Source organism: Athene noctua, chromosome 1, assembly GCF_965140245.1.
Source record: "Athene noctua chromosome 1, bAthNoc1.hap1.1, whole genome shotgun sequence".
Taxonomy (NCBI): domain Eukaryota; kingdom Metazoa; phylum Chordata; class Aves; order Strigiformes; family Strigidae; genus Athene; species Athene noctua.
In genome coordinates, this window is record NC_134037.1 from 38490171 (window position 1) to 38507287 (window position 17117).

Consider the following 17117-nt stretch of genomic DNA (forward strand, 5'->3'; position numbering starts at 1 on the left):
TTTGATTTGAAAAACAAGTCTGTTATTTGCTGTACTTCATAGTTTCTCAGTAAAGTAATGTTAGTATGCATGATAGCAAACAGAGCAAACGTGAATGCTGTCCTTCCAAACACTGCTTTTGTTACTGAACGGGTCATAGACCCTGTCTCCCATGCTCAACACAGCTGCACTGTGAACAGAATTACTGGTGGGTGCCCCCGGATGGGAAATGCTGCTGTTGCCTATGAGCGAGATGGAGCAGATGGGGAAACAGCAGCAGGATCTTCCATCCCAGCCACCTCCTGCACGTCCTGCAATGTGTAAAGGTATGCAGGACCTGATCAGTCAGGTTAACATGCAGCAAATATCATTATTACTGCCATGGTTTTTCCTGTAATTCATAATTTCTCGTGTCTTGAAAAATGCAGTAAGAGGAGTTATCTGTCTTTGCTGAAATACCAGTGCTGGGCACAGTCATCATTTCCAACTTCTGCAATAACCTGAAGGGTTGGAGGGAGCCCTGCCCCAAAGCTTCTGGTAAGAGTCTCACTTGAGCTGGTGAGACTCTTCTGCTGAACCAGAGACAAGTTTTTTGCCCATCCCTCAGACCAGCTCTGCTGTCCTTTTCCACTTAATCAGTGGAACTCAAGGTCATTTTCTTCTCTCTGCAGATGACTTTTTTCCCCCTTTCCAAAGCAGCTAAGATATTCTGAGGAGTCTGGTGGGTGCAGAAGTGTGTGTGAGGCAGCAGGACCACAGAGCTCTGAGAGGGTGGTCTCCTACCACCGGATGGGACCTGTTGGGTCAGCTTTGTACATCCTGTTCCAGCAGCCTCTCCAAGCACTGAACTGACTTGACGTACCCTCCAAAATACTGTCCCCTCCATGTGTGTGGTTGCCATCAACTCTAGTTTCAAATGAGATCAACTAATGAGTTGGGTCATTTGTTCACACTTATGACATTGTATAAAACATGATTAACAGGGTGGGTACAGAATAGGAGATTTAATATGAAACATTTATATCCTGTGATTTGTGCATTTCAGAGCTCAGCTCTACTTCACAATGAGCTGAGAGCTTGTTAAGGGTTTTGGCCAGTTATGGGAATAGCTGTGACCTGTCTGAGTGAGGACAAGCCCTCCAGCTCTGTCCAAAGGAGATTCACACCTCCACAGCAGATGGTATCAAGTACTGGCTTAATGGAAGGAAGTTCTAGAGCCTTTCCTGCTTGACCTAGTGAACAAAAAGTATACGGGGCAAGAGGAGGGAGGAAAAGGGGGAGAGGTTTGAACCAGAATGTCCTCCACAGTTGGATCTGAGCTATAAAGGGAAGCAGGTCCTGAAGGTATAAATGCTTCAGTCCATCTGAGCTTGGAAGTACTGTCCTACAGAACCGCTATAAAGTCTGTCACACGAATCAGGGAGGATGAAAAGATTGCCGAGCACTAACTTAAACACTCTGCAGACACAGGCTTCTCTTGGCCTTTTGTTTCTTTTTGTATGTTCACACAAGCCTTGATGCTCTACAACTGACCTGGATTCTCCAACACTCTCAGTTGCTTTCAGATGAATCTTGCCTTTCCAAACACAGTTTCAAGTACATAGCTGGACTGTAAGGCATCTGTTCCCTTCAAGGTGGTAGTTCTAGGTATCAGCCACTCTCTTGAGGACAATGCTCCTCATACAGGTGTTTCCCAGGGTAGCTAAAGGAGAAAAAAGTATGTCTCCCCTTAGTTTCAAAGGCCAGTTTGAGAGATGACAAAGCAGTCTTCTCTGACAGAAAAATACCTTTTGGTAGCCATTGTAAGCTAGGAGCAATCACCGATATATAGCATGATAAAATCACTCCTGAACCGTGTGTGTCCCAAAGGAGAACATTACACTAAGACTAGAGAGCACACTTAATTTCTTTCCCACTGTTTTATAATGTGTTTTACATCGGTACATTGCATACATTTCAATTTCCATTGCTCTAATGATCTGAAGATTTCCTGAAACACTTTAATGGAGTTTCCACTGACCTTAAAATAATAGTATTTTTTAAAAAGCGGTTAAGTGCAGACTTTTATGAGACAAACAGAGCCAGACTTCTCTTTTGAAAATATGATTTTTGCAAATGTGCTTGCTTCTAAATAGCCAGACCTGTTTTTTAGAGTGACAGGAATAACATAAATGCCAGAGTAAGGAGCAGCTGATCTCACAATGCAGAAATCTCAGTACTGAATGAGCAAAGCATTCATTTACTGCATACAGAAATAGGTCCAGAAGAAGGTTTGAATGTCTTTCAAACTACCAGTGAACAGCATGGAAGTGCTCATGTCTTGTGACCACCTTTGACTCCATGGGCAACTTGAGTCTTCATGTGAATATTTGCAAATAATATTTATCCTGTCATAATCGGCTCTTATTAAAGGTGCTCAGATTTATCTTTTCCTCCTTTCCCTCCTTTCAGTTTTTAACCTGTACTTTTTACAAATGTCAGGATCTTCTACTCTCTCAGCATCGTCGTTCCTCCTACACAGAGACATTACAACTGTCTTACTCTGGGTTTGAACATGCAAAATTCATTTTCTTAACCTTAGTTTCCTTATTCTGTTTGCTCAAAACCATACTGCTCTTTGGCAAGGTTTCGGCGCAAGGTTCCTGTGTGCCAAAAAACAAGCAGGCAGGGAAGGAGACCGGCCTGGCTAAACAGGGACCTTTGGGTGGATCTCAAGAACAAAAGGAGAATCTATTGCCTTTGGAAGAGGGGCCAGGTCTCTCATGAAGACTATAAAGTTGTCGTGAATTTAAGCAGGGAGAACATTAGGAGAGCCGAAGCACAGCTAGAGCTCAACTTGGCTACAGCTGTTAAGGATAAGAAAAAATGTTTCTATAAATTCGTTAACAGCAAAAGGAGGATTAGGGAAAATCTCCCTCCTTTACTGGATGCAGAGGGAAACATGTAACTAAGGATGAGGAAAAGGCTGAGGTGCTCAACGCCTACTTTGCCTCAGTCTTTAGCAGTAGAAGTGGCTGTTCACTGGACACCCAGCCTCAGGAGCTGGGAGAGGGGAGGGGAAGCAGACTGAGGTTAGCACAGTTGAAGAGGAGGTGGTCAGAGACCTGCTACACCACTTGGATGCACACAAGTCTGTGAGACGGATGGGTTACACCCAAGGGTGCTGAGGGAGTTGGCAGATGTGCTCGCCAAGCCACTGTCCATGAGTTCTCTGAAGTCATGTCTAACTGGGGAGGTCCCATTGGACTGGAGGGTGGCAAATGTGACACCCATCTACAAGAGAGGCAGAAAGGAGGATCCAGGAAACTGTAGACCTGTCAGTCTGACCTTGGTGCCAGGGAAGGTGATGGAGCAGATCATCTCAAGTGCCATTAAAAGTCATATAATGGACAACCAGGGAATCAGGCCCAGTCAGCATGGGTTTATGAAAGGCAGGTCCTGCCTCACAAACCTGATCCCCTTGTACAACAAGGCAACCTGTTTATTGGATGAGGGAAAGGCTGTGGATGTTGTCCACCTTGACTTTAGTAAGGCCTTTGACACCGTTTCCCACAGCATTCTCCTGGTGAAACTGGCTGCTCATGGCTTGGATGGGCACACGCTTTGCTGGGTAAAGAACTGTCTGGATGGCCGGGCCCAAAGAGTTGTGGTGAACGGAGTTAAATCCAGTTGGCGGCCGGTCACGAGTGGTGTCCCCCAGGGCTCGGTGTTGGGGCCACTCCTGTTTAACATCTTTATTGATGATCTGGATGAGGGGATCGAGTGCACCCTCAGTCAGTTTCCAGATGACACCAAGTTGGGTGGGAGTGTTGATCTGCTCGAGGGTAGGGAGGCTCTGCAGAGAGACCTGGACAGGCTGGAGCCATGGGCTGAGGCCAACTGGAGGAGTTTCAATAAGGTCAAATGCCGGGGGCTGCCCTTGGGCCACAACAACCCCCAGCAGCGCTACAGGCTTGGGGAGGAGTGGCTGGAGAGCTGCCAGTCAGAGAGGGACCTGGGGGTGTTGATTGACAGCCGGCTGAACAGGAGCCAGCAGTGTGCCCAGGTGGCCAAGAAGGCCAATGGCATCCTGGCTTGTGTCAGCAATAGCGTGGCCAGCAGGGACAGGGAAGGGATCTGACCCCTGTACTTTGCACTGGTGAGGCCGCCCCTCGATTCCTGTGTTCAGTTTTGGGCCCCTCACTCCAAAAAGGACATTGAATGACTTGAGCGTGTCCAGAGAAGGGCAACGAAGCTGGTGCAGGGTCTGGAGCACAGGTCGTAGGAGGAGCGGCTGAGGGAACTGGGGGTGTTTAGTCTGGAGAAGAGGAGGCTGAGGGGAGACCTCATCGCCCTCTACAGCTCCCTGAAAGGAGGCTGCAGAGAGCTGGGGATGAGTCTCTTTAACCAAGTAACAAGGGATAGGACAAGAGGTAATGGCCTCAGATTGCACCAGGGAAGGTTTAGACTAGATATTAGGAAGCATTTCTTTACAGAACGGGTTGTTAGGTGTTGGAATGGGCTGCCCAGGGAGGTGGTGGAGTCCCCATCCCTGGAGGTGTTTAAGAGTCGCATTGACATAGCGCTGAGGGATATGGTGGAGTTGGGAACTGTCAGTGTGGGACTAGATGATCTTCAAGGTCTTTTCCAACCTAGATGATTCTGTGATTCACAGCCTTCCTTCTTCACTCCTGCTGGACTTCATGCTTATCAGAATGCTGGCTCCCCAAAGTATCTTGACAATAGAGCCTCAGACATGGAGATAGAAGTATTTTCTTTGCAATTTCCAACATGTATGTGACTCAACATCTTTTCTTCCTTCCCAGTTTTGTCAGACGAACCTATTCCTGAAGGAATCATTGCCTAAAGTTTGGCAGACTCTTGCCCTTATTGGTCTTCAGTGGGGCCAGTTAGGTAAATGTTTAACAGATTGAGTATAAATTGTATGTAATACCAGATAATCTCTGAAATCTGAAGTAATTCAAGCTCATACAATTGTAGATGTGCTTAGACTTGGATGTACAGCTTTTGCAAAGATGTTTAATCTCGAAGAGTGGAATGGGTTTTGTTACTCCTCTCTGTTCCAGGGATCCCCTGATGTCCTACTCCCCTGATGCTGTGGGTTTGTGAACTGCTTGCCCGTTTGGAAAATAGCAGAAAAATAATAAGGAAAGAGATCTGCAATAAGATCCTACCACAGCTATGTCTGAACTCTTCCCAGACTTTCTCCAAACCAGATAGGAAATCAGCTGTGCGAGAAGGGAGCAGGTGTATCTCCTTGACAGGGGTGTGGTAGAAGAAAGTCATAGCAATCAAAGTGGGGAGACAGTCAAAGACAGATTGAAAAAATGGGGCTCTTCTGGGTAAACTGTGGTGAGGAGAGGAAATATCCAGTGAAGAATCTCTATGGTGTTGAGTGAACACTTGGAGATTTGTACATAAAGGCTCCAGGAGTCATAGTCAGTAAATAATTTTAATTAATCAAACTCAAATGATGTAGATTTTTAGTATTTTTTTAAGTAGTGTGAACGCTAAAAACAAAAAAATACAAATTTTGAGATAGAACTGCCCCCCCCCCCCCCGAATAGATAGATATTTAATTTAAGAATTATTAAGAGTTATTGATAGAGTAGTTATCCTATGGCAAACAGTGAGGGAAGCTGGGCATGCTAACTCTGTTGCAGGGAAAACTGAGTGCATTAGTCCTACACCTCTGGTAGAAGTTAGTCACCTCTCTTACCTTTAAAAATAAAATGGAAGTGTTTGGGATTTAGTTTTTTGGACCACATATCACTTGTTAAGACCTTGCCCATTTTATCATAAATAAAATGTGGAAAGAGAAGTCTGAAGATACACATCACATATCTAATTTGCCATTTAACCTTCACTCTCTAATCTGTGATATTTATAGAATGCCAATCACTAGATTAGGCATTTATCTTCAGTGATATAAGACAGATTTAAATTTAATATGAGAATGGGCTTCATACTATGTTAAAATGTTTATCATCTCAACCACTCTTCTCAGCAGGGGAAGGGTCTGAAGAGAGGAGTCACCTTTTCAATGCCACTCTGGAAATGGCATTGCTAGCCACAAGCATTTTATAACTTTTTCAAAACTGCCGATTTCCTACCTTGCTTTTCAGCATTTTCCACTTGCTAAGCAACAATAAGTGGTATCTCTCTCTCTATTTAAAATGACAGATGGTGCCTGCCCCAGTGCTGATAAGAGTGACTGTACAAACACTGTTTCCTTGGTGGGGGAGCCATAGCAAAATGGCAAATCTGGTACGAGGTCATTTCTGGCTTGTTTTATAACCTCTACATCCCACTTCCACCAAGGTGTGCCCTTATAAAAATTTGTCAATTTACCCTTATAAAAATTCACCATTTTTTCCAGTATGAAGAAAGTAAATGATTGCTGTTGGGCAGCTTAAAACCTACTCATGTCTCCAGATCCATGCCCCTTTCCATACACCGCTTAAAACAAACTCTTACCTTTAACTAAGGGAGAGATAGTCCAAGTAGCAGCACGTCTGTAATGGCATGTGCAGCTCTGCTGCAACTGCAACATTATGACTGCCTGGGCTTTCAGATGATGAAGGCTCTGACCCCTTGTTACTCAGAGGTAGGATAAAACTGTTCAAAAATAATGGAAAGAGTTTACTTGTCCAGCTGGGGTTTTCTTTGTTTGTTTGTTTTAAAAAACCATGAAAGCCCTTCTGGGTTTATTTATGCATTTGCATACATGGAAATCCATTGCTGCTTTAGATTTATTAGAAGCTGGAGACTTAAGAAATATGGTCCTGTGTTGCCCTATCTTCTGCCTGAGGAGCATTACTGAGATGATTATTTACTTTTTGTACTAATATTTTAGACTTAGATTTAGTTATAGCTCCAGATGGCCTGTGTTTGCATTTACATTTGCAACACTTGAAGTATGGTTGAGCAGCATAAAGTCTCTAACAAAATGTCCTTGGTCTAAAATGAAGACAAACACTCTCCCATCTTCAGACAGTGACCAGCACCTGACAAAAAGTTAAAGACTGTTTCAGAGCTTGTTTCAAAACTGAGCAGTCTTTAACTTGGGGATACTTGCCACTATCTGCCTCGCCTAAGTAGGCAGTCTGAATGGCAGCTCTCAGTTTCTCTAGCTGAGAAACGAATACTTTTATTGTTCAAGAAAGGTGATGTGCACCATGGGAGAAGGAGAAGATGGAACTCTTCTAGAAAGATATTGATTTTATTACTGGCTCCTTTTGTCATCATTAAGGCTGTTGGTGAAGTCAGGTGTCCTCAAAACAAGTGACACAAGATTCATTCAACCCCTCCCAGAACACAACATGTATAAAACTCCTAGAGAAAATCATGTTCTGAAGTCATGTGGATGTTTATAGGCCAATTAAATGTTTGTATGGGAGACCAGAGAGATAAGAGATCACTGAACCAAGGAATACGTGCATGTATCAGACTGGTGTGACAGGATGACCTCAAAAAGGCTGCTGTCAGCTTCCTAGGAAAGTGTTTCCTTCTTGTAGCCAACATGAAATAATAGTGGAAGATTCTTCTCCTCCTGAAAGGCATTTGCCTCCAGTCTTGCCTTTTAGGAAAGTAGGAAAGCTCACATCCCTGCCTAGTAATAACTTAGTTGCCATATACAAAGTGCACCAACATATAGTCCAACATATACATAGTTGTATATATTGACACTCTACTGCAAGGACAACATCATATTTTCTGCCTCATAGTTAAATTATGATAGTCTTTTGAACAACTCACAGCATTAAGCGAACTATTTGGAAGAGCAGTTCCTTCAAAGTTTATGAATATGAATGTCTGATTATGATACAAAATTATTCAGAGAAAGACTAGGCCTGTCAGAAGAATTTCAGAAGGCCTTTATGAAATTCACCAACTAGGCATCAAATGGTAATTCAGTGTGTGTATGTATGTATGTATATATGTGGCAAAAGATGTACATAAACTAAAACACTCCTGACTCCACTCCTGACTAAGATGAGAGCCTCCTAACTGGTGACTGTCACTCAGGAATAAAACCTGGGGGCTGTAACAGTTTCATGGCAACAACAGCTCAGTGTTTAGGAGTGACTTTTGGGAAAGACAAAACAGAGAACTTCATTCTGTCCTGGTATAAATCCATGCTCTCCTAAGTCCTAAAAACTGTGCCCTGTTCTGAAACTTTCCCCACTTCCCCTTAAAGAATATCTTTAAAAAGATATAGGGCTACGAAAGGTTCAAAGAAGGGTAACAAGATGATCAAAGGCATGGTACCACTCTAAAGAAAGAACAATTTTGAAAGCTATGACTCTTCAGTTTGGACAAAGGATGACTGTGGGAGTCTTGCTGAGATTTATAAAATAAAGCAAGCTATGGAGAGGGTGAATAGTGATGGAGTGATTTATTTTTTTTCCCCCCCCCTAGTACAAGAGCAAGAAGGCACTGAATCCAGCAAATGTCATGTTTGATCAAGTTTTGTCTCACATACAGCATCCACGGAGCTCCTTGACATAGGCTGATGTGAATGTTCATGTGGGTTCAGGAGCAGACTGAATGAGATCATAGGATAATATTTAATTGAGAGTTATTAAATGCATAAAATCACTCTAGTTCAGGAATTCCCTAAGCTGCAAATGATTGAAGGCAGGCAAAGTACTCATGAGAAGAATGGTATATATCTTACACTCTTCCTGAAGTACCCATGTTTGGCTACTGCCAAGGTAAGGATGAGATAGCTACTTAAGCTCCTATATTATCTGACAAGTCTCTCCAGCCTTCCAAGTATTCTATTAGGGGAATTAAGGCTATGGGCTAAGAGACAAAAATACTACATGCCTTATACTTTTGGACCCAATAGAATATTTAAGAATGCCCCCAAGTTTGTGGATATTTAATAGTAAAAAATATCCCTTAGCTCCTGCTGACTTCATTACACTGTCCCTGCTGGTACACACTGGTCAAAGAGAGTAGAAGCCTGGGATTATCTATGCCTAGCAGGCAGTTTTTGCAAGCCTGAGAAATCCAGGGATTTTAGGAAAAAGTTGGACAATGTGTGAATCACCCAAACAACAAAGATGTAGAGCTATATTAAGTATTTATTACCTGTAACAGGAATGCAAACCAACATTACTGATGGGAGAGATGGAGATGGCAGCCTTGCTTGGAGCTGGACAGTTCTCAGCAATAGTGTGAATATCCATGAGCTGTCTGTCGCAATTTTCTGTGTGGATTTAATATGCATTTTTTTTGTTGTCCAAATGGTGGCACTTGTGCCTGAGGAAAATTCTGATGGTTGCAGAGAGAATGTGGTGGCAGTGAGGACTGTGGTGAGTGGGTGTGTGTGCTTTGTTGACTGAAAAATTCTATAAATGCAAAACAGCAAAAACAACACTGATATGACTGTGTCTTACTGTTCTCAAACCATCATGCTAGAAACAGCTAGAAGAGATAAAAGTCCATGGGGATTTCTCATCTCACAAAATTGTGTTTTTGATAGTATATTTTCTTAACATTTGAAGGTAAGAATCATTGCTACTGTAGCAAGAAGACTGTAGAGGCTTGATATCTAAGTGCATGTGGCTTCAACCATTCTACAGGTAAGATTTAGAAAGAAAAAATAACTATTGTCTAATTTATCAGCATAAAGCTAAATTCAGCTGCTGGTCCTCTAAATTTGAGAAAATCAGGTCACACAGAGAGTTCATTTCAGACTGTTCAGTTCTGAATGAGGACCACCAGGATCAGTTCCACGTGCAATTCAATATTGACCCATAATTCTAAGTAATCGTTCTCTCAGAAAAAGCTGATGATGTGTCCTTAGCAGTTGCACTGAGGCAGTAACCTTTACTCTGTATTTCTGTTGAACAGTCATAAAGATATTATAATATAGCAGGAATTCCTGTTAGAAAATATAATTTGCTTCTGCCTCTTAGAACTATACACAATCAAACGAAATCAGTTATGATAGCCAATACCATATGTTACTTACATCAGGACTCCGCATATGACCGATGCAGATCTCAGAAAAACAAAAACTAGGAAAGGAACCAATTTAATCTGGAGTAGAAATTTAATAAGCACAATTAATAGGAACTGTGAAATGATGTCATGAACCATGGGGGTGAAATGATGGTGAACTGTGAAATGGTGCTGATTTCAGCTGAAGTAAAAATTTTTTTTCCTTGGAGTGGAGGAGTTAGGTTTATCAATGCTCACTCTCCTACCTAGATTATTGAAACACCACCATGTTCACCAGCAATTAGGAGACAGAACTTCTTTTCACAACCAAACTCTGTGTAAGAATGATTTTAGCAAGCTTAGTCTCTCTTTCTAGTATAGCCATTAGTCAATCTATGTACCTCATGCAGAACCTTGGGTGGCACTAGCCCTGCAACTGGAGTTCATTCCACCGAACCTTACTTAACCCAGCTAGAATTTTACAGTGAGAATAATGAGAATGGGACTTTCTGGGGACTTCTCTGTTGCTGTGCCATTTAGCCTAATTTGATAACCTCTTTGATACCCCAGCAGGGGACAACAGTAGAGAGCTACTGAATGGATGGAGAGGTGGGCAAGCAAATCCCATCAGGTGTTTGGTGCTCTGGGGCCCCTTGACCTTCACTGCAGTTAGTTGTAGTTGCACCTCGCAGCACTACACTTCTAGATTGCTTAACTGTGCAGCAGTCATCTCTTCCTCCACTTTTTATATCCTCAGAGGGGGAAAATTTTGCAACATAAATATTATGGAGAGATAAATAAATGGAAATTTTAAAATGGCCCAGCATGAAAAAAAAACAAACAGTTGTAGCAGAGGACAAATTTGTGGTTATGCATCTGATGGGATGGCCTTTACACAGCTAAGGCTTGTGTATCTAACAGAAGTAGCTCTTGGAGCTGTTGTTTTTAATGTTTATTTGTTGTTAAGACATGCCAAGAGTCCAGATGGTAGGAATGCATAAATATTATACTTGGTGAAAAAAATTAGTACCTCTTCCCCTTTATTAGAGCAAACAAGAGAGTAAGAAGTAACAGAAACTTGAAGTATCAATTTCTTCTTACTGAGCCTGAGTTCCTTGCATTCCTGCTACTTAATATTCCCTGATGCTTACTGAAGAGTCCTGACAATTCTACCGTTCAGCTCTTGCTTTGCTTTAAAAGATCACACATACAACGATAAAAATTGCCATTTTGCTCTCTTTCTTCATCAGTTTTCTTTCCACAGCTTGTATGAAGAATATTTAATTACACAGCAAGTCTGGGAGAAGTCCGCATGTTCTGTGTTTGAAATGACTGTATGTGAACTGCAGGAGATAGCACTGTCATGAGCTATAGCAACTGACTTGCTCTGAAGTTTCTCTCAGATCTCCCAGGAATGTGAAATAATTCCTATACAAGGGATTTCCATCCTCAGGACTTTGACCTGTGAGCTCCTCGACATAGGCGTCACATCCTATTAGCTACAGTGTAAAGAATGAACACTGTGAAATGCTCTGTGAAAAGCCATGGTAGACATCTGCAGTGTCTTCAGGAGGCTCCTTTTAACAGGAAATAAAAGCGTCTACTCAAGGGACTACTACCACAGCATCATTCATAAGTTTAAATGTATTTCTGTGCACTCCAGAGCATTAGCTAGTGAGCAGGGTCAGTGATCAATAAAAATACAGACAGCTTGTTCCTTCTTGACTTTACGATGTCATAATTTTCACTGAGCTTCCCCTCAGGGGCAGGTTGTACGTGCTATATAGCGGAGCCTTTGCAAAAATGCTGCTGGCAGTGGCAGCAGCACGGAGCCACTGTCATGGTGTCAGAAGGCCCAGCACAGCCTGCCCGCACCGGGGCACAGCGGTGAGCAGCGGCTGTGCCGCCGGCGGGGGCGAGCCCTCATGTTCCCCGGGTGCTATGGCCATCCCGTGCGACAGTGGCAGCCTGCAGCCTTGCCTCCTTCAAAACGGACTGGTGCAGATCAAGTTCAAGGTAACTTTACAGATCAGGGTCATATTACTTTTCAACTGCTCGTGTATATAAAAAACACAGTACCTCATTGCGTGGCAGAAACACTCCTCCTCGCCGTTGATGCATAGCTCCACACGCACTGTTTCCTGTCACAGGGAACTCTGGCTCTGTGGCTACCGAGATCCCAGCTGGGCAGTTTGGGAAATGTCAGTGTGAGACACACCATGCTAAGAGCAGCCTGTACCAGATCCTTCACAAGGAGCACAAAGTGAGGCCAAGTGGCACCAGCAGTATCGCAGTCCCCACCGCTTCACGGGAAGCAAGGTACAGACAGGAGAAGAGTTGTCCTGAAAATGCCAGAAGCTACATGCAGGAGAGCTTCTGAAGTGCTCTTGAAGACTTTATCTTTTATTAGTAACTTGACTTCTTTTTATCGTGTGCCTTGGGAGGATCAGCTTGTCCTCATACAGCAGAACTGGGCCCCTCTTCTTGTCCTGAGCATAGCACAGGAAGAAGTGGATTTTGACCTGAGAGAGATTTCAGCCCCTAGTTAATTGAGAAAAATCCTCCTCAATCAGTCTTGGACTGCTAGCAATGAACTGGGCAGCTCGTCGCTGGGAACATCTTTAGCAGAAGTTCAGAAGATGAAGAATTTATTGTGGAAATTCTGGGACCTGGACATAAGTGTGAAAGAATATGCCTATCTTAAAGGAATTATTCTGTTCAATTCTGGTAAGTCCTCCTGGAAATTGCACAGATAATTATACACCTAGAAGAGCATTTAGCAATTTCAAAACCCAAATGTTTAGTTTTAGTCTTTTCTATGACTATATTTAATGTTCTCAAAAGTCTATATCCCACAATTTAATGATTTTCTGCCTAATGTAGTTTATTTAGGTTCCTTGGATATGTGCAGTAGGTCACCCACTGTAAGACAGAACAGCTTCTATTAGACACATTTTAAGTCATAAAGAATTAACTGTGTCACTTCAATCTGATTTCCAGTTCAAAGGTAATACAGCAGCCTCACCCACAGTACAGGAAAGGAGAGATGGTACATGGGTCCATGATGTGGGTATTACAAGTATCTTAACAAAGAGCTCCTCTGTAGCAAGAACACTGGAGAAGATAAAATAATCTATATCATCTGATTTTCATCAGTGAGGCAAAAGGATACTGCATTGAGGTTACACAGATTTTTAAAAATGTATTTATCCCTGAGTATCTCTACGTTCAAAGCCTGGGCCAGCAGTCATGGAGCAAACTCAGACTAGTGATTGAATCCTCTCCCTCCTGGTGCCAAGTTCAGCCTCTTTAGGAAAGAAGGTTGACTAGGTCAGCACCACGGAGTGTGTGAGTCATTAAAAGCTGAGCTCTAAGTCCACTAAAGTAAATGGAAAGACTTATTGACTCCAGTCTGCTCTGGCTCAGACCCCTGACTCCTTCCACAGCAATCACTGCTGTTGGCTGCACTGTCAGCAGTGTGCTATACTTGGGACTGCACCAAAAGGATACTTGAATGCTTCAGTTATTCCATGATATTTCTTGTGGTGAATGGTTTATAGGCTAGTCAAAGGCTGTAGTGACTTTATATTTGTTTCCAGTAGGATTCAAGTTCTGATTCCTGAGATGTAATGTCATCCAGATGTTTGGTATTGTCTTGTGTGTCTATGCCGCAGCATCAACCCAGTGGAGTTGGTTTCAGTGCAAGTTATTTTCTCAGTTTTTCACAATAAAATCAGGCTGAAAGAAACCACTGGTTATATCCAAGATGATGTTAAGAGGAGAAATCCGTCTTACACAGTTTAACTAGCAGGCATTTTTATTATCTCTGTGGATAAAATGTAATTGTCACTTAAGGAGAAAGGAGCAGAAACAGTGTTTTGTTCTGGATTCATGCCTTCTAATGCCTGCTGCTTCCCTGGGGTGCCATATGAGAGGCCCAGACACCCTTCATGCTGTCTGCACACACCATCCAGAATTTCAGGGGGACTCCCTAGTTCTTAGGTGGGATGACTTATTATCCACAGGCTGAGAAGGTGGCTGGGAGGACTTCAGTTAAGTCTAGATTGACTCCAGATGAAACAAAGAGTCACAGTTTAACTCTAGGCTGAAACAGGTACTCGGGGCTTATACACAGCCCAAACTCCCCTTTCTCTACCTGTTTTACTGCAAATAAATCTGTCCAGCTGTTGTTTCACAATTACTATCTTTAATAGCTTTTGAACACTTTCCACCAAACTCAGAAAATGTTTTTTACAAACATGCAGCACATTTTCAGCTGCCCTCTTAGTTTTGGCTTGATGTTTGGCCAAATCTTAATATTTTGCAGGCCTTGGTTCTAAGAGGATTTCAGGCAGTCACCAGCAGTGACAGTGCTAAAACCTCTCCTGGATCATACTGGAGGCACTCCAAGTACCTCTGTGGGCTCCCACCCTGTATGCTTTATTCCTCTTAGGACCATTAAAACTGGCTGAGGCAAAGAGGAAGGACCAGGTACAGAGCAGTCCAGAGCTGGACTATGAGTTGGTGTTCAACAGGGCACCCAGAAATGCATCTGGAGCAGCACAGATAGGCCAGTGCTTGGGCAAGAAACATGACAAACAAGAATGACTGAGCTTTGCTTGTGCCCTAAGTGATCTCTTGTGGCATAGAGATGTGCTTACTATTATTAAAAAAAATCCCTTTGGGGACAGGGTGGCAGGCAGCATGGAACATAGGTCCGCCCACTAAAGCACAATCTGCACAGTACTTCTGTAAATAAGGCTGTGTCTGGGTTAGTGATTGACCACATCTGGGCCAGCAAGAACCTGTGAAGGAGAAAGCGTGCACCCAGCACCTGAGGGGAAAGCAGCAGCCTTGCTTCAATGGAATCCAGATGCTCCAGAACATATTGTCATCCCTGCTCTTCAAAGGGGTGCTTTGGCGAGGTGGCTTTGGAGAGGTCAAAGTGTGTATGGGTGAAGAGTCCATGGAAATAATGAGAAACAGTGCTGCTATTGCATCAGTATCATATATATATATATGTATTTATGGAGTTACATATACATATATATATATATATATATATATAACTCCATCAAGGCTGTGGCAGGACTTTTGTTAAAAAAGACAGTCTTAAGAGATTTACAGTTCAGCTGAAAACATCTGTCTAACTGACTATTATTACAACAGATATCAGAATAAGAAGTTTCTCATTATTTGTAAACTAAAACTCATGCTTGATTACATATAAAAGGAGACCAAATGGGGAAATTAAGCAAATTTGAAGGGATATAGGCAATTGCTATGTCATCCTGAATATACAAAATCCTGACAATGTCCATGAAAAATTTAACAACACTTGGAATCATCCTCACAGCTTGCAGCTGGTGGTAATCCTGGAGGTGAAGATGACTTTTCCAAATCCTTAATTTCTGGTTAGCCTGGTTTCAGGTTTTGCTTAGGCTTCTTCTCTGGCAGTGATGTCTAGGGAGAAGAGAACTGCTGAAGACTGACAAAGGGCAGCCATCCACAGGCTGAACAAAACCCAATTAAATTGGGTTTGCCCTAGTACAGGGCACTAGGCAAGAAGGCAGAGCTTCCCACACTTAAACAAATGATCCCGTGTGAAACCCTCCCTGGTCTAAGCTGTTCAGGTCTCATCCCTGGAAAGTGTGTAGTCAGTCACTGTAAAAGATGCTAAACAGGCCTGGAGTGTGTGTTGGGAAAAGGCTTAAAATAAGACATGGGAGGAAGGAGAGGCAGAAATCAAAACTTGAGGTTTCATGCTACCTCTGTCCAGGCTGCAGCAATTTTAGGAAAGAAAAGATGGTGTTATCCTCAGGTGGTGAGGGCAAGAGGAGAGCTACATGACAAAGCAATCCCACCAGAGGCAAAGTATAAACATGGGGTGTCCTTTGAACTGAGATTTGGCACCCACAAAGACCCACAGTAAGCCAGCAGGTTTGAAGTCACGTTCTACAGGAGGTATGTGTTTGAGGCTCAAGACCATGACTTCATAGGGCAGAGACCTCTTCCTCTTCAAAAACAGCTGAGGAAAGGGAGTAAAAAACCAGGAAATAGAATTATCTATCCTACTCCTGTGTGTCATGATACCTCTCACAGAGAACCTTTATGCTCTATTCAGCCTGTAAATGAAGATATCTAGATAACATGGTGAACCATAGTGTCCCAGCTTATTCTAGCAAGCAGAGGCAACAAAAGGAGGGAGATGGGGCTGGGTAGACTGGAAACTTATGTCTTCAGACTGCTAGTCTGCTTGGTGTTCCAAACCGCTGCCTCCGTCTTCCTTATGTTACCTACCTATTTTAGATTAGAGCTGGAATGTTTCCATCTACTCAGATTATGATCTCAGCATCATTTGGTGGGTAGAAAACACTATAAAGCTGCTTCTTCATTTGTACTGAGTCAAAGTTACCTTCTATTACCATTTTCAAAGCTGGATTTAATGTAATGGGCTAGATTACAACGTGCTTACAATGCTGCTCAATGTTCCTTCAAATTGTTGAACTACACATTTTTTCTTTTTCCAAAAAGTATGTTTAGAAATTTTTTATTGTTTTCTAGAGAAATTAGTATTATAAGCTAGAAAGCCAGACACCCATCATTATGAAGGGAACACAACAAAACTGTTGACTCAAGATTTATTATTTTACTTTTTGTTTTGAGAGGATGCCATGTCCTAAAATGTCAAACACTACAGCAGGAAGCTCAGTAAGCCTTGATGGAGTTTATCTCAACAATGTTCCATAGAAACCTAGGCAGGTTTGCTTGGATTCTTCAGCTAATCGCCTCTCTTCAAGACATTGATGCAGATGCTATTGAAGAGCTCTTCTTCAGGCCCATCCTAGGAGAGGCCACCCTAAATGTATTACTTCTAGAAACCCTATATATCAAGTCAGACGGGCTTTGAAAACAGATGACATCTGTGCTCTCAAATAACTATTTTTGAAGAGATGAGAGGATTTTATGAGCCAAACACATTTCAAACAAATTATTGGTGCATCTTTGTAAGCCACGTATTTTTTTTGTGTGATGAAGTAATTTTGTAACATTTTAGAATTAAAAGCAGAGAAAAATAAGCATTTCATGATTCTGTGTGCTTTCAAAAACCTTTAGTGTAACATATTCAAAGACTGTCTAGGAGCACCAGCATACTCCCCAGTTGCACTAGGTTCAACCATATT

At 42.5% G+C, this 17117-nt stretch overlaps 1 pseudogene; it reads left to right on the forward strand.

Annotated features, from left to right (window-relative positions):
• The first annotated feature begins 232 nt into the window (after positions 1-232).
• LOC141974246 (nuclear receptor subfamily 0 group B member 2-like) lies at positions 233-16843 on the forward strand (annotated as a pseudogene).
• The last annotated feature ends 274 nt before the right edge of the window (positions 16844-17117 follow it).